This window comes from Camponotus vicinus, unplaced genomic scaffold, assembly GCF_025532165.1.
Source record: "Camponotus vicinus isolate PSW18456_S1 unplaced genomic scaffold, iyCamVici1.0 SCAF_12, whole genome shotgun sequence".
Classification (NCBI taxonomy): Eukaryota; Metazoa; Arthropoda; class Insecta; order Hymenoptera; family Formicidae; genus Camponotus; species Camponotus vicinus.
The window spans coordinates 10,882,797-10,905,751 of NW_028141948.1; the positions used below are offsets into that span (position 1 = coordinate 10,882,797).

Below are 22,955 nucleotides of genomic sequence, written 5' to 3' on the forward strand. Positions count from 1 at the left end.
ACTGCTCTCGCGGGAGAGCAGCGAGACACAATCTGGGAGTTGGCGAACTTCCGGATAAGTTCGACGTGCCGCAGCAACTGCGGCCAAGCGCGGTGGTGGATATTACGAATCGCATGGATATAGGAACAAGCAAGCTCCTCGCGAAACCAGAAGAAGGGAGAGAGAGAGAGAGAGAGAGAGAGAGAGAGAGAGAGAGAGAGAGCAGCTGGCTTTCGATATTTCTCCGTCGTTTGCGATACTGGTTAAGCGCCGCGACGTTTTTCACCGCGGAATTTATGGATGAACGAACCATGCACGCGGTTTATCCCGCAATTCACCTCCGTTTAACTTGGTTGGAAATATAACGACGAGACGTTATCTCGCATATATTCGTGACTCGCACAAACAGATCTGCCATGTGTTATTACGGATTAATGGTCTGTTTCACCCAATTTTCTCGAGGAAGTCGATATTTATTACATAATAAATCCTTCAATGCAATTCCCTCATTTTTTACATTCAGTTACAAATAAAATTAAACTTTCTAAATACATAATAATTAAAATAATAAAATATTATGAATAATGAATAAAATAATTATTAAATATATATAATAAACATATAAAAATATAATTGTATTTTAAATAAATAAATTAAAAACATATTTTATTTCTCTTCTTTTTAAAATACTAACATTTTTAATTATCCTCTTAATTAATGCTCTCATTAGATTTAATTTTAGCATAGATAATTTATTATTAATGTCAGAGTATTAAAAACCTTAGAAATCATAATTTTATGTGTAACAAATATTTTCATCATAGAAACAAATAATAGAATAGTTAATTAATATTTAATTAATTTTTCAATCAATTGAAGTACTATTGAGATGCTATTTCTTAATTAATTAATATATTTACTTATCGCAAATTTCTTTCCGATGGGAAATATATCGCGTCACATTTATTAAATTAATTTAATTAGCAAGTATAAGACATGCATCGTTGCGCTTTACAAAAAATGTATGCACGAAAGGAATACTGATAAGCAGCTCATATGAATATTTCGGAAGGGACGTGTTAAGTGCAGAGCGCGAACATAAAGGAGACAGAGAGAAATGGAGCTGAAGGAAAAAGTTGCCGTGAGTTCCGCAAGGAACTCAACGTGGTGCGGTAAAATGGCGATATAAGGTGCGCGGTAGTAGGATAAGAAATCCGTTGTACGTGTTAATGATTCTTTTTACGAGGACAAACGACCGCGAGCGATAAAGGGATAGATGGCAGGTCCTGGAATGGGTAGACAGAAATGGGGATGTCCGTGAATAATGATCTCCTGATCGTACTATCGAGCTGAATACCGTTACTAAACATTTTTGTATCACTATCACTGATTATTGTATGTATTTAATGCGTAATCAGATATATGGAAGGCAATTTCGTAAACATGTCGTATCAAAACTGGCAAAACAGCGATTTTCATTTTGTGCACCTTTTTGTATTATTTGTTTGAATATCATAATATAATTAATATTGATATTTTGCGATTTATTTATGTAATATAAATTGGATTTCTTGATTCAATTTGGAAAGAAAATTCAATTTGGCAAGAAAGCTTTATTTATGAATCTCTTACTTTCGAATTTCTGCTGATTCCTAAGAGCTTACGATACTCGTACATATTGTTAATTTTAATTTTTTCTTAAGAAGATACGAGCAGATTATAAAAAAAAAGTTTAAATAAAATCAAATAAGATGAAGATAAAACTTTTGAAATACTCTTTATAAATTGAATTGTGTATTTTAAATGAGTATAAAAAGAACAGAATGATTGAGAGAGAGTAATAATTAATTATAAACTCGTATATAATTTGCGTCTGGAACACTATGGGAAAATACCAGAATAAGTGAATATGACACGTGAATATGGAAAGTTAAAAAAGTAGCTGTCTAAAAGAAAATGTTGAAAAAAAACCCGCGAAAGAGAGAGAAAAAATTAAAAATAAATGAGAAATGTCATCTGCGATGACTAATTAATTTTATGGAGAAAAATTTCAAACCTGATATTATTTATATAATTAATGTATAACATATACTATCCAATATAATATTAAACTTGTCATTTTGTGAATTTTTCAAATTTTAAAAATTAAATAAAAAGTAATCACAAAAAATATAGAATCGAAAAAAATAAATCTGCACATTTTCTTCATTTAAATGCATAAGGTAATGAACATTCATATTCATATCCGTTATTAAAGTTATTAGAAATATTAATTAAAAGTTTCGCTTTTAATAATTGGATGATATATGTATGTATTTCTTTTTGCAGATATGTCGACACTTCATGAAAAATTCCAATTTTTTGAAATGTAACAGCATAAAGTAAAATTTTAATTTGCGAATTTTCAATTTGCCGTTGCCTTCCTGTGTGTGATGAGCTCTATGATTTTATATTACTAAATATTAATGGATTTGATATGTAAAGATATATCAATATCTGTAAAAAATTGATTTTATTAATTCGTTTCAAAAAGAAAGGGAGAGCGCAATGCAAGCGTATTGCCAAGGGGTGGCAAAACGTGCGATCACGATTTTGCCCTCTCGCGCTATCGCGTAAAACAGATTCCTTCTTCGCGATGCATTCGCCACCGCACGTGCTCTGCATCGATGCGTTTCCGCGTAAATTCAACATATGCCTTTTGCGAGGATGCCTTGCCTAGCTTTTGCCATTTTGTACCGGAAGATTTACCTTATTTTTTGAAAACTAAAAATATCCTGAATTATTCAGATATGTTCAAAATAAATACATAACACTTTCCACAATTATATATTGTAACACGTTTTCGAAAAGTTCCACTGTCGTATTTCGTTTCTATAGTCTCGTAGGAGAATTTTTTCGCTATCGACGATTCCATTAAGCGAGATAGTCTTGTTTTTCTACCGTAATCCGCGTTCCGATGCTCGATCCGAGTATCACGCTCATGTACGATGATACGATTCGATGCCGTTTTTTGTCCCCGCGCTTTCTCGTTCGCGAGACGGGTTTCTTATCGAAGCTACGCGTATGCAGAAGCGAGATGCATTCGAGGAATCGAGCTGCCTTTATGCGAGAGAAAGGAAGTCCGTATATATACGGGTTAAAGTAGGAAGCATCTCCAAGTTTTGTTCCATTTCAGAGCAGCGTTCCCAGGTGGCTTTGATATCGTAAACGCCTCCGTGCATTCCGTTTCCCCAGGCTCTTTTGTACGCGTCAGTATGTCTGCCTGACATTAGGGACATAGATCCTACCGGACAACACCTATACCAGGGTCGGTGGGCATGCATTAAATTCACGGTACGACTGTCAGACCGATCAATGAGCCTGCATTTAACTGTCGATATCAATTCTAACGAGCGTCCGCGCTCAAACTTCTTTCTTCGCCTTTAACTCGATCGTTAGGAGGAGAACGAGGGTGAAAATGGATAGGAATCGAGATCGAGGACACTTTGTCTCTACTAACATCAAATACACAGTGCTAACTTCCATTTATTTCAATATAAAATATGTAATTAATGCAAATTTGAGTTTTATATTCTTTTTGCAACCATTTCCGATCTTCTTTATCGCATTTATAGAGCATTTATAAAGGTACTCTTTTGCTGTACATGTTTCGAGAAAAATGCTACCGATTTCGAAAGCACTCGTTTCGTGATTTCTTATTCGCAAGTACCGCGCGTATGCATCGATCTTTCTTCGTACCTATCCGGCCGCATAAAGTCCCCCATTGTTCTTTTTCCTTTTCGAACAAAGATACATGCGACGGCGGACGTATAAATCTTGATAGATAAATCTCTACACACAAGCTGAAACGATGTTCGTTTCACCATCCGATCGACAAACTGCATAGTTTTCCCCTATCAGTTCGATTTTAGTGAACGATTCTTGAATGTCTTACAATTTGTCTTATTCTTGTTTTACACGATTTTTTACTTGTTTCACTTTTTATTTATTATATCTAGATGTTATATATGTAACATTGTTTGTTACTTGCAAATAATTTTGCTAATAAAACAATTTTTCATAGTGTATAAAATAGTTAGTCTTGAAATTATTGAAATATTATAAATATATGAGAGAGAAAATTCTTCTTTTTTTCTTATCTCTCTTTCCAACTTTCTGCTCTCTTTATGCAATTATTAAAATAAATTTAATATAAACACGTTACTTTTAAATCACTTTTTGAATTTATAATTTGAATTAATAATTTTAATAAATTTAACAATTTTAATTAATTTAATAAATTTAACAATTTTAATTAATAACTAATAATTTTACATTTATTTTTAATGCTATAAAATAATTATTTTATTAAATATTATTTTATAGCATTAAAAATAAATATGTAATTAAATATAATTTTTATGTGACACACGTCTCTGCGTAGTAACTAAAAACTCATGAAACATTTCATAAAATTTTCAATACTTTAAAATCATGTCGCACAATAATATAAAGCTCCGCTCCGTAATGTAAAATATTACAGTAGAAATATAACGGAGCCTAAAGGACTATGTATATTCAATATTCATACGGTATCGCATTTTGCTTTACTTTGCAACTTTCATACTCTACCTTCTTCACTGTGGCTCTATAATCGTAAAGTGCATGAAAATATTTCTAGAGAAATACTCACAAGAGACGCAAATAAGCAGTACTTATTGATCGAGATTTATATGCGTAAGAATATCACAATATTACTACTATTCTTAGTATGTGTGTATATATATATATATACATCTATGTATGTATATTTTTAGAGTCTATATACATGAATTTCTCTAACTTTCTTGACCCATATGTGAGCACGAATAAATTTGGCACAACATGTACTCCATTAAACAGATTTCCGTTATGAAATCAGATAGCTAATAGCCAATCAGTGTTTTTAATTTTTACCAATTTTTTATTTTGCAGTGTATTTCAGTGCAGTTTGTATCCGGTAATCGTTTCTTTGCAATAAAACGTATGCTAAAATATTCAATTCTATTTTGAAGCTAGCAGTTTCAAATTTCACAGTTACAATTTAATATTACATTTCTATTTATTACTTGCAATAAGAATTGCACGTGTTATTAATAATGAAATAACATTTTTTAAAATAAAATTTAAACTACATAAAATATTTTTTTATTTATGTACATATGTACTTATGAATTTATTTTATAAATTCCAAGTGATTAATGATTGTAATTTTGTAATTATGTATTCTATCACATAAGTGTGCATGCATATATAATTAGCATTGATCTTTGTTAGTTTATTTTAATTAATTTGTGAAATATTATATTTATTTGCACATCAAATGTTATATTTATTTATATTCTTATGTTTTAAATATTAATATTTAAAGTTGCTGACTTTTTATAAAATCAATCTTTCTACAAAAATACTTAATCTTTTTATAAAGTCTAAATCTTTGTAAATTGATATTAAAAGCCTTTTCCTATAATAATTAATATCTTAAGAAATAATTGCATTAAATTTTTATGTGCCTTTGTAATAAATTTTAATAAAACAATTATATATTATCTTGTTATTTCATGAAATACGTCTTTTAATAAATTAATGCTACATTAATGTACAAATGCTGAATTTATGCTATATGATTAATAAGTATTAATCATTATTATAAATAATGTATATTATTATGCATATTATTATAAATAAAATACGAAGTTATTTATGATATATTAACAAGTCATTCCGTTCGACTTTGAGCCGATCTGTTCCATGTATGCGATTCCGTTAATCACCAAATAATTCATAAATGGCATCGGTAATTTCATGCTCTAATGTACGATTCGATACAATTACTAAAGTCGATGGCTAATTAAAACGCGATTGTTCGAAAATCGTATACGCAAAATATATTTATGATTATATATATATTGTTATCTATAAATGTGTATTGACAAAATATATATAATATATATTATTATTAATCAATCATCATAATTTCTCAACTTTATATTACTCTCAATCGCTGAGTATAAAATTAATATATACTCATTTATTCTATTGTTTCAATATGTTCACGAGTTATTAATTGAAAAAATATTTAATAAATTAATTAATTTTATTTTTACCATTTTAATTTTTACGCCAAATAGAGAAAAACTAATATGTATAAAAAAAACTAGGTTCCATTTTAAAAAATTGGGTCGAAATAAGTGCCGAAATATGGGGCTGACATCATATCTAACCATCATATCTTGTCCCTCATATATCCTATTTTTATTTGAAGATTATATTTTTATTTTCTAATACCTGCTGTTCATGCATTATTGAGATATATTATTTATTATACCTTGTATAATTATATATATAATAAACAGTACACTCCTTTTATACATATGTGTGTGAGATAAAAATTATATATATAATTTTTATCTCATATGCATATGTGTAAAATAATAGGCAAGAATTTTACACACACACATTTTTTATCATTTTATATTTATCTCACTATTCTCTTCATGTGCTGCATTATATAGGCAAAATTGCAAACATGAAAAATTGGATCGCGCGAGTGTTGGGTATCAGTGAAACTCAATGCGCGCTAAATTTTATTTTCTCATATTATAGTCGTCGTAACGGGAGACGCGGAGATTTCACTTTGCTATTTTATCGTCGGAGATCCGAAGCGATCCAACGTCGTTACTGTCGTTCCTCGCAGGCGCAGAAACGACGGTAAAATTTACGAGCCATCGTCAACGAGAAAGCGGTATCTCAGCGTGAGAATCAATTAATGACCGCCACATGAACGCCGCAGACGATGGAGCAACCGGAAGAGCGAAAGAGACAGGAGAGGTCGGAGCACGAGATGATGGAGAGATGACTCGTCTCGAAGATCTTCGAAATCTCGCGGTTGGTCTGTAAATGTCGATAGACCGCCGCCGTATCCTCTGAAACTATGCAAACGCGTTACATCCGATGCATATGCATCGACCACTTCTGCCTGGCTTAGCCGCATAAATTCTAATTGGACCTCGTGTGTTATGCGTTGGCGGTTTGCAGATCAGACGTAGGATAGTCTTGTGGTGTTCGTCAAACAGCTTCTCTTCCTCTTGTTCATCAGCATTTCATTCATCATGCCGGTTTATTACTTGCTCTTATCAATCATTATCATCCTTAAGCTATTGTAAAGGTTAAATTAGCCTCTGTTTTTTTGTTCTTTATTTAAAATATGTACTAATAATCGTATGTACAAACTTTGATATTCTGCATCAGAGATAACAAAGAATCTGTCTTTTGTTTTATAAATTTATAGACTTTCTTAAAATTAATAAAAATAAATAAAAATAAGATTTTTGCTGTATAAATATTAAATTAGCTGTTTAAATTTTAATCAAATACTTAAGGTTAATTTCTCATTTATTATTTAAATATTAATGTAATTTAATTATCATGATAATTAATATTGAAAATAAAGAAAATAAGTAAGGAAATTATAAAAGAAAGAAAATATATAATACATAAAATGAAAGTGTTTATATACATTAAATTTTTCTTAAGCAAAAATCGACTTTAAACTCGTTAAAGAAAATAGTAAGTAAAAGTACGATAAAATGTTATATATGAATAAAATATATATTTCATTATACCATGCAATATCTTTTAAATATATACATATATGTGTGTGTGAGTGTGTATAACTTTTCTTCCTAAAAGAAAGATTTAGAAAAATCTGAAGAAAAGATTTGAAGAATCTAAAAAGTTTATATATATCACGAAAGTATATATAGGGCTGTTAAATCGGTGGGAAATAATTTGTTGATAATACCTGTAATAGCAAAAAAGACTGACTGAAGATGAGCGGTAACTAAATTATGTCTACCCCAAATAACTTGGTAAACATTAGCAATAACGCGCACAGACCGCAATGGCGGCGTATTAATTATCCATAAATGGTTTAATGCGATCATGTAATTGACCGATTTAAAATAAATATATACACTCGAATGTTCATTATTGTTTTGCAAGCTTTAGAGAGATAGCCAACGATCACGATGCGATTAGTTTCGGATCTTTTAAATTATATCGAAAGCGCGTGTTATATTTTCCTCTCCCGTGTGTACGGAAGCTCAGTTTCTCTCATTTTTAGTAATATTTCATCGAAGAGAAAATGCTTTTATCGGGATGATGGACAATTAATAAATTATATGTACAGAAGTTAATTCGCATTGTTTTTGCGCGGGATTTCGCGATTCTATAAAGTTTGAGAATGGGATTTTATCGCGTGTTCCCAGCGCGCGATTAAACGTTCGACCTGACGATTATCGTGTCACGATCGTTATGACCAGCTTGTTTTTCCGACGACGACGAAGGCAAACCGAAATGCGCCAGTGAATGCGTTTGCAAATTTTACGGCCGGCTGACTTTCTCCGCTGGCTGTGCAACGAGGTAATTACGAAAAGCTCCGCTTCAATTCGGAAGCTGATTATTTTAAATCCCGCACACGCGAGGTACGATGTAGATATTGTTAACTGGATAAAGTAGGAAATACTCGACTTGCGGAAATTCGTAACGTCAAAATTAGAATTCATCGTAGCGTGTATTTTAATTACGAAGCTACAATACATATTTCGTAGTTTTATAGTAACATTTATAAAATTTTTTCGGTAAAAATATTAAAATATCTCCATACTATAGAGATTTATAAATGTGCTTTAGGGGATGAATGTGCACAATAAAACAAGTGAAAAATGTTATTTAATGTCTTTGATGTTAATTATTTGTATTTTGACAGTAATTATTATATTAATATTTTTAAAAAACATTAAGACTTTAATCCATCGAAATTTCATTTATGATAAAGCGAAGTAAATTATTGCAAGAAATGACCAAGTTATTAATGTGCAGAATATTCTAAAAGTTACGTAATTATCGAGAGATGTTTGCTAATGAAACTTTAAAATATTTCTAAGGTATTCTTTTCGTCTAATTTTTGTTCAAGTAGAATTGCTTCTAAAGCCTACAAAAAAGAGCTGATAAGCGCAAGAAAAGTTTATGACCTTAATGATATCCGCTCTATATACTTTCACACATACATGCACATACAGATACACACATACATATGACGTGTGCATTTATATCTTTCAACAAGGCGGAGTAAGCAATTTTTACATAACATTAAAATTATTTCTCTTCTTTGTACATCATAATGACTTTAAATATGTATTTATATGCATCGCGTATCGTAATTATACAATTAAACTTAAAAAAAAAAAAAAATATATATATATATATATATATATATATATTAATACGTTGAATAAATTTTATTTCTTCAATGTTAAAAATACTGTTTGCTATGCATTTAGTTTTGTTATTATTTTCATCCTGGCCTTTTGCATCGTTTGCATCCTAGAGTCGCATTGTATGTTCGTTGTTTTGCGCGACAAAATTTATGATATTGACGCCCTCCGTGTTCATATTAATAAATGCAACGCCAGCGAACTGAGTGCACGTATGGACGCGTCGCACAGAATGCGCACGTGTAGTTCTCGTGCTCGTGCAGTTGCTTCAATGTTTAGATACGATTTAGGGTCAGGTGCATCGTATGTTCGTATCGTAAAGGAACTCACAAATGAAAGTGGAGGACGCAGAAATACGTTGGGGTTACAAGCGGGAATTATATCCCACCAAATCGTAAAACACTAGTTAAACTGATTATCGTCATCAGTATACTACATATTTCATTCATTCTCGCGATCGTAAACTGTATGTATAGCGTCTGTAAACAATAGAACGTCTTTAAACAATGATTGATGTAATATCAGTTACGTGCAAAACGAATCGGGGAGAAGCTCTTTTATTATATTATATTATATTTTTCTCATCGTTGTTTTTTTTTGAATTTTAAATTTTAATAGATATTAATAGATATAATTAAATTTTTGCAATAGACTTGTGTTAATAGCAACCTTTTGTAAGAACGCAGATCTTAATATGGCTAAGTAATAAAATTTGAAGAAGATACGTATGTGAGAATTGCATTCATTTAAGCGAAAAATGAAAAATTTTCTCTTGGTACTTGGGCAAAAAAGCTAGGCTTTTGTTCCTCTAATTGGAAATTTCCCGAGAACTTTACGTCTTTTTTATAACGGCCGATTCAATTAAACTCGCTTTAGCATTTGAATTTTACGACTTTTATATTGGGACAGAAAAGTGAAGTTTGAGGGTGATTAATAGCCCGACAAAAATCATAGAGCACTGCCAATATCATCTATGAAAGAGGTGAGAACTATAAAAATTCAATGAAGTGTATGAGTCTGAATAATTAATAAATGTAATTATTTGTATACGAATTCAAATATTGCTCATTAATTGTGTTAATGCAAGATATAACATTTCGTTTTAACTAAATAATATCGTAACATAATTAGAGCTATTCTTAATATTACCATTAAATACGAGATTTCCGATGTCATGACAATGGAAGGATATTTAACTATCCCGTCCGACTATATCACCGGCTAAAATAAGTCCAAGCGGATCTGCACTTCAGACCGCAACCGTTCGCTGGCTGCGAGATGCATTTCACCGGCGACGATTATCCTTTAACCGAGCAGCAAGTTCATGCGGCGAACCGTTTCGGGAATTTCAATCCTGTCGGCGAAATTTCGCAGGCGGATTAGATATATTTGCACGTGTTCACGTAGACATCGTTGTGAGCGTTTCACGAAGTGTCGCACGTCGCAACGCGACCGGATATTCCCGTCCCAGCTCGACGGAAGGAAGATGATCGCCGGGACGTCGATCTCGCCGTGATCCGTCGACGATGTCGACGAAAGAACGTACGAACGTATTCCCTGACGCGGCGAAATCGCTCGACGAGCCTTCTTGCAACGTATCGACGTCGATTTTACGACGGTGGGTCTGGAGAATACGGGATCTTTTCGCGAGGTCGTATGTTTTTATGAAATCGACTATTGCTATCGACATGTACAATATGTACCGTATGTATGATCACCGTACTGGTCTGGCCGAGAGCCGACGATCGAATGCGGAAGTCTTGGAGACGGTGAATGCACGAGGTTGCACGAGCTGTCAAGAACGAATAGCGTTCATGTGGAAGAAGAGGATCAGAGAGATAGGGACAAAAAAAAGAAGGTAGATTGATACAGACGAAGGTGTGTAGTTTGTTGGAGAGGAAAAGGAAGGATGTGAGCAGAAAAAGACGAAACGATCGAGAGAGAAGAATGAAGGTATATACAATGTGTCTTATAATCCTTCCATGCGCGAGATTTTATTTAGCAAATTTAGAATAAATTTTTTCGTAGCAATATTTGACATTAAATATCTTGATGTACAATTAAAAATTAAAGTAATAATAAAATTGAAATAAATTGAAAGTTACATTTTTTTTAATTGATATATATTTAAAGGTTTTTAATATATACGATTGAGTAATTTCATATCTGTCAGTAATGAACGTACACTTCAAATATATATTTAAAATAAACACTTTTTAATCTTAAAAACAAATATATATTTTAAGTAAAATTTTAATTTAAATACAAATTAATTATTATTTTCTATTAATCATTTATATGATCTAAGAAATATAAATGGTTTTATTTTCTACTTCAAGTATCATATTTTTGTTCATCTTTAGTAATACTTTCAATATTTTACTGTTAAACAATTAACATATTTGTCGGCTTAGTCATTATTTGCTGTTTTTGGGACACCTGATATATAGGGAGGCGATATAAGAAACAGATAGAGACAGATAAGAACAGGAAAAAGGGTAGATTGATAAGGACGGAACACGTAGTCTATAAGATGCAATGAGCGAGGAAATGAGAGAGGATATGAGGCGGTGGACATAAGAGGCAAGCGAGGGAGGAAAAAGAGGCAGGAAGAAGAAATTTTCTTACGACGGAGAAAAGAAGATAGCCAGGAACCACCACAATGCTATACATACGACACGGGTGGTACGTGAACCGAATAAAAGTCGACGCCGAAAATATGCTTGGAGCCAAATATCGTCTCTCGCAACAGCGAGGAGAGCCAACCAACCGCCCGGCTTCGATGCGGAATCTTTATTTCATGTTTTTATGGTCTCACCGCACAATCGATTCAGTTTATCTTCCTTTCTGTCTCGAAAAACTGCTTCGCTGCTCTCGATCCGCGCGGTCAACAAGCACACGTCGGGAGATCAATGCATATGCAGACAAACGAATGTCGAGCAGCGAAGTATGGACTTTACTGCTTTGAGTATAGATCCATATTAGCCTGGAAAAATTGTTATCCATCTGCTCTCGAAAAGATCATGTTGTACAATCTGGGATAGAATCCTTGCCAGTATACTTAGAAGGGATAACAGAATCGATCACTGAGAATATGAGATTAAGATTTTATAAACGAAATTTAATTAAAATCAATATTAACAGTTATATAAAAAATTCTTTCAAGCCGATAATCAGCTTTTATAAATTGAAGGATAGAATTTTCGAACTCTTTATTAATAAATTTTCAATATTTATGATATACAAAGTCTCATTGCGTACACATATGAGTACACGAAATAATAAAATATTTTTTATATTATTTATGCAATGTTTTCTCGGTTTCGAGTATTTCACAAGAATTGATTAGTTTGTATTATGAAATATTATTAAATGTACTTTTAGCCAAAGCTATATACATAACTTGTGAGATTTTGTAAATTGCGAGCCATTCATTTAAAAAAAATCACAAAGCAGCAGGTAGCAAAAATAGCGAAATGTGTTTTTTTTTCCAACATAAAAGAGACCAATAAAAGTGGCAGTGCTACGAGACATTGAATAAAAATGAGTCGTCCGTTATTTATTATACAAATAGAAGGTTCTCACAATCCCGAGAGATATCTGTGAATAAATTTTTATTTTCGTCTTTATTAATATACTATCTGTTGCATTGGCAATATGTTTCATGAACAAATAAATGAGAAATGTTTTGATGATTTTTTTGTATTCGTATGACGAGGGTTATATCAAAATCCTTTCACGTTCGATATTATTTGTTAAAAATGAGTTTTCAGCCGAAAACTGAAAACAAATAAAAGCGACAATTGATTACATTGATTGATTCATTATAATACTACAATTATAAATAATTTTTCAAATGATCAACATATTAATTAAAATCATATTTGTCATGATTTGCTGACAATAAAACATATAATAATAATTTAGTAATTTTTTAAAAGTGTCAATGATATTAATAATTAAAAAGAGCGTTTAAATATAAAAAATTAAATAAATTTTTTACATATATGCGTGTGTCTGTATGTGTGTGAATGTATATTCTCTCTAATGCACTTTACGTAAACTTACTTTATATATGCTTTGTCATATAACAAACTATTTATCAATTCTTGATAAATTTTAAATTTTATATAAATTACAAATATATTATACATAAATTTTTACACACATACATACACATATGCAATGACTTTTTCTTTCTATAACTAGAGAAGAAATTTGAAAAAAATTAACATAATTATTGCAGTTTTTGTAAGAAAAATTAATTGATTAATCTTACGTTAATATTAATACTGTTATATAATGACATTGAAAACATAATAATAATAATAATAATAAATTAAGTTCCCGCTAGTAGTAAAAGCACAGTAAAAGCTATGCAATACTTGTAATACAAGGGAAAATTATCCTGTGCAAATTCAGAAAATTTCTCATGTACGTATTAAATTTTCTTCGAGCTTATCTCTCGGTTTTTTATTCCTCATACGTATGAAACTTTCGCGTTTCCTCACATCGAAAAATACTTACGGTGCTTTTACGGAGCACCTTGTTAGAAGCGCCTCGGCTTTTCGAAGAAAATACGATCTCAAATATAATCGGATTAGTTTTCTAGCCTACCGAGAAAATCACTTCGCTACTGGCTGACCATATCGAGTTTCTTCTACTGTGGAAGATTACATCGACTCTCTTTCTCTGCGGTCCCAGAAAAGTTGTGAGTACTTGCGCGCAAAATTACCAAAATATGTCTTTTTTTGAAGAATAGACTCTTTTATATCGTACGAATAATCGGCAGATGAGTAGTAAACGAGATAGACGAGCGGGCGAGGTCGTGTGATCATTCCGGCTTTATAGGAAGCGACGACAGAATGAACTCTCAAGGGATCAAGGGATAAGAACAATTTCCGGGAGGTTTCACGGAACGGAAGTGACACCGGCGCCTTGATCCCCATATTTTCTCTGTGACAAGATCACCATCTAACTTTTCACTTCCTATTCTCCTCGTCAATTTTTAAACACGTGAAAAAAGGAAGCTAAACTAAAAAAAATTAAATTTAATATGTGGAGTAACTTCTTCAACGTTGATTTTAAGAGGATCTTTCCTATTATTATATTGTATATCGCAATTAAAATAATAATAGATAGTGATTAATTTTTATGCGCGTAATTACAATATTGTGCAAATGTAAATATAAATATATGATAGATAATGTAAATATATATGATAGGTTGTGCATATAATGTATATTTTATTTATATATAAATAAAATATATATTTTCACATATCCAGCTTTATTATTACTTACTTACATATTTATTCATATGTCCAACTCTTTATTACTACTTATATATATTTTATTTATATATAAATGAAATATATATAAGAAGTAATAAAAAGTTACGTGCAAATAGTTGAAATAAATTGAGATTCTTTATTTGTTTAACATTATTTAAAACCATTATTCTAAAAAGAGATTAGCATTAAATCCTAATTAAATTTAAATTTAATATTTATTAGAAAATATAAATATAAAATATAAATTTACATATCTATTACATGAGAAATTTATATAGTTTTCTCTATAACTAACATATTGCTTTCTCTAATTAATAATGCATATTATATTACATTTTTCTTATAATACATATTTCATGTAAAACGAATTTGATGTTATCAAAAAAACAAATTCTTTTCCATCATATTAGCAGAATGCTTGATTAACTTTTTTTTATTTTTGTTTTTTTTTAAACTGGAAATGAATAATATGAAAAATATTCTTATAATATAGCTTTTGTATTCCATAGTTATCACCACCATTTTGATTAAACAGATACTGTATACAGCGGGCACGGAAGCGTGCTAACACATGTTAAAATTTGTAGTTTCATATCTATTCTGCTCGGACAATTTCATTTCGAAAGTAACGCGCGTCATATCGGTTACGTACATTCATATCATATCGCAGTGTGCATTATAATGCAAATTTAAGCAACATATGTTCCGAATAACTCTCACGAGTAGAATCAGTCCATTTCTATAGTTATATCTAATTCGATTCGTAAAATTAATATCCAATCAGAATTTTAATTATATATATCATTATCTAATTGAGAATTTTATTAAGATAATTTTAACAATATATCTCTCAAAAATTATTAAATCATTTATGGTTGCAAAACTATCATATAAAAAAATTGTGATTTTTTTATTCTTGTAATATCGTATTACTTGTTACTATTCTTGGATTATTGATTTTAAGCGAAAAGAAAACAGAAATTCAACCAATATTTTGCATATGATTGCAATTTAATACGTAAAAGTAATCTATTTATCAATAGACAGACAACCTATGGTTCAGTATTTTTAGAATTAAATCGCAAAATGGTGCGACTTAGCACATTTTATGGATATCGCTGGGTCCTTATTCCCGGTGCGAAAGGGAGCAATTAGAGGTAGACGTAAACAGCCAGCAATAAATCACGAAGGGCGCGAGTGGCCCACTAGTCCTCCGTGACATGCTAGGCCAGAGGGGACTACGGAATGGGTCTTTGTCCTCTGCAGCGTGATGTTTACATGGGTGCACATATATGGGCGAATAGTTCCCGTGTACACATGACGCAGTAGGCGAAATAATAGCGGGTATAGTGAAGCTCATAAACCCAGAGCTACGTTAAAAAGTTATGAATTTAGGTAAGTCATTTCCTTGCGCTTATGTGTCAACTTATTCTCATTTTCTCTTATCGTTTATATATTAATTATGCATTTAAAAATTAAGTGATGAGTTTTACAAATCAAATTTAAGGTAAATATATTTATCAGATATATGTATATAGAATTATATATTAGAATTATATAAAATTACGTGAATAATTATTTAGTAAAGAATATTATATTGAATAATTATTACATATAATTTTATTCACACTTTGTGCATTAAGCTTAAGAAAATTTTCAAATAACTTTAGATATACATATAGATAGCACACGTCTCTTATTAAAATTTAGATATAGATAAAAATACTACAATCTAGAAAGTCTTGGCTAGAGATCTTTCAAAGATGTACTTCAATTTTTTTTAAATATTATGATATTTACTTAGAATTATGTTCGCAAATTTGCGCGTTATTACAGAGAGTGTCATATCAGAATAGCAATATCATAAGCGCAATTTCTGACTGGATCTGTATACAAGCTAGTAAGTAAAGGCTTTGACCAAAGACCGATACGTATGCGACGATGTGTTGATACTTGGTTTAACGTTTAGATATTTGACGCCATTATGTTTGCCAGTTAATTATTCATATAACAATTTTGTTCTATTGTCGTATCTTTAATAAGCTCGTTTAATAAAGGGATTCGTCCGCCTTAAGGAAGACTTTGTCTCTTATAAGCGCTTTGGTAATTGACATTTGCTCATCTTCCAATAGAACGATCACAAGTTTGTCTAACATGTCCTAGACCTCTTGTTGCCACGATTATTGCCATTCTATGCGGATTATTACCGGATTGTTACCTATGGATTAGTCAATCTTTACTCTCTATTGTGAGAGAATCGATTAGTTCACGCGTGCGAGATGTACATTTTCGCACAGAAATCAATCTATAATGCTAATATATGATATAATTTTTAATTTTTATCTCCAGTTAGGGAAAACAAAAGATTTTGATGTCACAAAAATTTATTTTGCAGATTACGGATAAAATACGTAAAAATAAAAATGGAATTAATTTATAATATTTGGGAAAGAGGGATTACCACATATATATAAAAGACTAAACATTACTTTATCTCCCGTATTTAACAGTATCAATAAATATTTAGTTATATGCTTCAAAGATATATATATACAATACATACAATATATGCACAATTTTGTATACGTCCTGCTAAATATAATATTTAACTGCATTTTCTGCTCATTAAATAAAAATAACATTTATAAATGTCATTTGCGAGATCAGTGACCGTCTGGATTTTCTCGGAACAGAAACGTATTTGATGATGCGATTGGTGATATTGAATTTACGATCGCCGTAGCTTTCTGCTTTTCGCGTCGGGACGGAGTTCGGAAACATTGGTTCGCGAGCCAAACGACCGGTGGTTTCCGCCGATGTGACCTCACAATAAACATTGGATTCGCTCGGCGGATGCGGGAGTGCTTTTATACGGATACATACCAGGAACAGTATCTGTAGCTGTTGACTCGAATTTCCCTCAATCTTCATCCCATTGCACGTCCCTTCTGATCAAGATCTCGCTTTGTTGCTATTCTATTCATTATTGTTTATCGATTAATTACACGACTAAATGACTTATGTATTTTGTGTAAAAGTGACTGCAATCTATTAACGTTTGAAGTCTGAAGGTCTGTGTTGAACGATTGAAAATTGAAAAATTTAGAAAAAATGACTCATTATAGGAGAAAAAGTCAGCATTATTACTTTATATCGAGTGTTAAACAGATTAACCATATAAATTGTAGTAATTTATTGAGAAAAAGATCTATATATATTTTTCGGATAATTATCAATAATGTATTTACATTATTTGATGATTTTCATTAATTCTCAGCTTATTGTGGACTGTCAAATCTTGTATTGAATGTATCGAACGAATTAGAACTAGCAGAAATAATGAACGAATACTCATGGCATATAGAGTGGTTGCCCATTCGGGCGATGGAATGGCTTAAGCTAGCGAATTTGTTCTGGAAAAATATAATCTGCACGATGGCGTACGGTGGTACTGGACCGTAAATGGTTAATGCCGGATCGCTTGCAGCTGCACGGAAAAGCCGAATGAAACACGCATGAAACACGATATCGTATCAGCCTCTAAATTGGTTCGATATCGTGATACACGCTATAAGTGAATATGAAGTGTCTATTTCATTTTTGATTTCGAAGATCTAACGATGTGAGGCCATATCGAAAAATTCATGATAATTCTCGCTTGTCTTTCTTTATGACATATACTTCTTATAAAAAAAAAAGAAACAATTCTTTTTGAAAATCGAAAGTTTTCTCTCGTGCTATTGACACGAACGAAATCGGAAAAAATGTCTAGCGCTACTCGCAAACTATGGTAAGCAAAGAATTAACTTCCGCTCGAAATGACACGAAAATATCGATCAAATATAGTCTAAATAAGATTTATAAGATCTTTGAATTTACGATATTTTTACTTATAAAGTCATTGATAAAATGGACTTTTTTTTGGAGATGTTTCAATTAAAAGAAAATTATCTCAGTTTTCGACAAGAAATACATTAGTGGCGATTATTAGTAGAGATCTTATAAAGCATATTGAAGTTAAAACGATTTTGATTTTGATGAACCGCGAGAGGTAAATAACGAATTAATTTGTTAACTTTCTTCAACTTATTAATAAGGATCTTAAGAATCTATTTCCACGGTCTATAAGTAAACTTAAATCTCTTACATCTAATTTTGGGTACGGGTTTTGATACACACTATGCCAAGGAAATGGAAGCAAGTAAACAACTTTGACTACTAATGCTCAGAAGACGAAGAGCACTCACGGATAAGAAGGTAAACAAAGACACGGTTCGTAGATTCAAATAGAGTCCAGGATGCACTCTTGTAAACAGCGTCTTCGGAACAGCGATCCTTGGAACCGCAACTCAGTAGCTACGTCAGATAGCTTTACGGTAAAGTAGTAAGAGAGAGAGAGAGGAAGGCAGTCTCAAGTGGTCTAATGATTCACTGAACGTCTACTTATCTAGGATTAGTGGTAAACCAAGTAAATACAAAATTGTAAGCTAGATGGAAATATGTATAAATATTAATATATTTTATTTTGATATATAATGTGTGGTATATTTATGGCAAGTTTATATAATATATTAATATATTATTCGGAAGCTTAATCTTGATAACGCAGACAGATTACATTTAAATTTACCTATTTGATAAATTAATATTTAATTATACACAATAGCTATTTAATGTTTTATTATTTAAGTTTTTTTCAAAGCATTAGGATCATATTAATATTAACAATAATAATAAAATATTTAATAAAAAAAGGAGAAAAACTCTTTCTACAAAATATACTATTTAATTAATTTTATAATTTGATTTTAAAAAATCGGTTACTGTTAATTCGTTGTTAAAATTATTGCTCCCAAGGATTCAAGAAAGGAGTCAAGAAAATTTGGGTTTAATTCAGTTCTGCAACGGAAACTTTTAGTTTTCAACGAGCCGAATTAGACGTCGTAGATGGATTACATAAGAACCGACGAGAAATGATTTCTCTGCAATAAAGGCCGCTTTGACTCTTCTACAGTACTACGTATTTGTTAGTGTCTATCCGACATAAGGCTCTTTTATTAGTAACGATCGCGCTCCAGCAAAGAGACCAAAATGTAAAGATTAACGTGATGTATAATATATTAACATATTATTAATATAATTTATTAATTTATTTAACAAATTAAGTAACGATCGCGCTCCAGCAAAGAGACCAAAATGTGAAGATTAACGTGATGTATAATATATTAACATATTATTAATATAATTTATTAATTTATTTAACAAATATTTAATTCCAATACGAGAAATTTGTGAATATATTTAATATGAATTTCGAACTTCTCAATAATTGTGTCAGCTCACAATTTTGTAATATTAAAAGAGCAGGCATTAAATTTCATGAAACTAAAACTGAAAAACTAATTGAATCGTTGGTTTACAATTAGTATCTACGTTTCACATGCATTATTCAATCATTTTTATATATCACATTAAAATAATATATTTCTTTAAATTTTAATTTGCATTCGTAATATGCTTTAATGAATATTACAAGAAATTGTTAAAAGTAATGTGATAATTTGTCTAATTTATTCTAGTCCATTTATTTTAAGATAACGGATTTATCTATAATCTACATCTACAATCTCTACAAATCCGTTATCTGAAAATTAAATAAAAGTTTAACACTCACCGATACTGATACTGATACTCATGTGTAACAGAGGAGTCATTGATATCGAAGCTCTATTATCTGTAACATAAATATAAAATCCAAAATATAATAGTGTTTAAAGCATTAATATTTCAAGAAATTAGTATTGTATCGAATTTATATCCGTATAAAATAATAAGTAGATATACATATACATATGGAAAAATTTCATTTAAATTTTAAAACTATTTGTTTGAATAGAAACTTCTACACAATTTTCGTAAAAAATTTTTCTTCCTAATTTTCTTTTATTTAATTCAATTAATTATTAAATTATGAGATTAAATAAATGTGCGATTAATGTGCAATTTATAACATACACACAATTAATATACAAATAATAAATATTCACCTTCTGCTTCGCTGATGCAATACCTCCCCTAGGTCTCCTTTTCCTTTCAGGTCGTCAGGTTGTCAGCTACATTAATCTATAACATATTAAGGAGACATCTAAATTGTTATTACGCTAAAAAAATTAATATTTTAAAAAATTATGTATATGCGTTTAATTTTATATTCGACGCATATAATAATAAACAGACTAATAAAAAATTTTATAAATTTTGAAAAAATTCTACTATACATATATAATGATTTAATAACTAATAATAATTGTCTAACAACTATATTAAAAGATATGAAAATAAAAACTTTTATAAGATTATATCTTTTATATAAAAATCTTTTTCTCTAATTTTCTTTTCTTTAGGCTATATAAATAAAAAATCGAATCACACAATTAATTTAAATCACGCATACGCAATTAAAAAACAATTATATATAAACAATAAATTATTTACCATAGGATTGCTCCATTGGTGCCCGATATCTTTCCTAGGTCTCCTCCTCCTCTCAGGTTATCAAAATTGTCAGGGTCGATGACAAAAAGTCGACACAATGTGTGTCCAACGCATTAAATGCGCGTATCACATATGAGTATGGCAATGCTGTACAAATGGGTACTTAGCTTCCCTTTCAGGTTCCTTAAGAGATTTATCTTAAATAAAAAAATTTAAGATAAAGCCTCAAGGCACCATTTAGGTACTAAGCCCTCCCACCGCGTCAAGGTGTACCCATGGGAGGGTTATATTATATAATTTTATAACATAATATAATTTGAATATTAATTTAAAATTAAAAACTAAAGTAAAATTAATATGAATTATAATTTGACTATATTCGCAGCACTACTTTGCTGCTCGAGTGTCGCCGTGCAAATAATATTAACAATAAGATCATATATATGTACATATATATATATATATGCGTGTGTGTATTTATATATTTATATTATTATTTATATTTATTTGTGTTACATATTGTTTTATTTATTAATATTTATATTAAATTATTATTTTAACGGATTTATACATGTACACATATATCGATGTAATAGTTTTCTTTCGCGAATAATTGCATTTCTGTTGTTATCAACTGTGTGCTTATTATTTCTTATTTTATCTGTTACATTTCTAAAGAAAGGGATTAAGTGTATAGCGGATTTTTCAAACTGTGTGAATACCCGTAAGACTGGCTATCTTTAACAATATCTCGACGGTGCTGTTAACGATAGTTAAGAGAAAAGATGAGGCTTTTACCGATCCGTGCTATGATAAATTCTGAAAAGCTTCACAGACGTTGAATGTTTCACGAACGTGGATACGAATCGGACCCGTGTTGCTGTTGTGACATTCGCGATCCATTCGGCTATGAAAAGACGCGGTATCGTCGTGCGGATTCAACGGATAACGATTATGACCATGCTGCGCTCTTTTCTCGTTCCTCTCTCTTTTTCTCTCTTTTTCTCTGCGGATTTACGAGCGGACAGCATCGAGATTCGAGGTATCTAAGGCGGATTCATATATCGGATATTTTTATCGATGCTCGACCAAAAAAGAGGAGCAAAAGGGGTTCTCGATGGCGCGCTAGGTCCGGAGATTGGGTCGAGCGTGAGCTGAATCGCGTTTCCTTTTGAACGCAGATGAGCGACACGATAAAATTTGCACGCGCACGATTGCGCAAATTCCCGCGTGCTTTTAACGCGTTCGCGAACTGGCGTACGCGACCAATTTGAATGCTCAGGCAGATTCAAACTGCCACGTGTTTTCAATTGTCGAAATCGGGAGTGCCTAATGCGGGACATTTTTGAAAATCACGTACCGATTGTTACTATCTTGATGTACATAAATTGAATAAATCACGCGAAATCTGCAGATTTTTGCGTACAAAGCTAATATTTATTTATTATCGCTAGATAGATTTCTTTTATCATCTTCAATATGTACACTTACACACGCACACACGGACACACATGTTTATTAAATCTTCTAAATAATTGATTTTTGAAGTTAAAAAAACAATACGTATTAGAATTACTTTTGTCATTTACGGAAGCTTATATGAACTAATGTAGCTTAAGATATTATTTTCACAACGTCCAATCAAATATGATGGTTAGCCTAATTTCTAATGTAAATGCTAACGATGTCTATTGACTTTTACGTGGGGAATTTAGTGGTAATGACAATTGTTTGTAAAAAATTTCTTACAAAATAATGCTGTAGAATATACTGTAATAATTTTCGCGAAAGCATGTTTAATATATTATACGATGCAGTAATACATTGTTTTTTATCATGCATTTTATTGCAAAATTTATCCGCAATAATTTAATTAATTATATTTATTAAAT

The 22,955-nt window shown here is 31.0% G+C and overlaps 2 protein-coding genes across 6 annotated transcripts in view; one reads left to right on the forward strand and one right to left on the reverse strand.

The window, feature by feature from the left end:
• The window catches only part of LOC145963546 (neural cell adhesion molecule 2), a 130,216-nt gene extending 108,892 nt beyond the window's left edge, over window positions 1-21,324 (reverse strand). Inside the window, exons 1-3 of the mRNA XM_083085614.1 lie at window positions 21,064-21,324; window positions 20,616-20,691; window positions 20,243-20,302 (exon numbers count right to left, since the gene is read on the reverse strand). The gene's annotated coding sequence lies outside the window, so the exon portion shown is untranslated. The remainder of the gene's footprint in view (window positions 1-20,242; window positions 20,303-20,615; window positions 20,692-21,063) is intronic.
• Window positions 1-22,955, forward strand: part of LOC145963548 (uncharacterized) — a 162,151-nt gene that overhangs the window by 125,539 nt on the left and 13,657 nt on the right. The gene's annotated exons all lie outside the window — the stretch shown is intronic.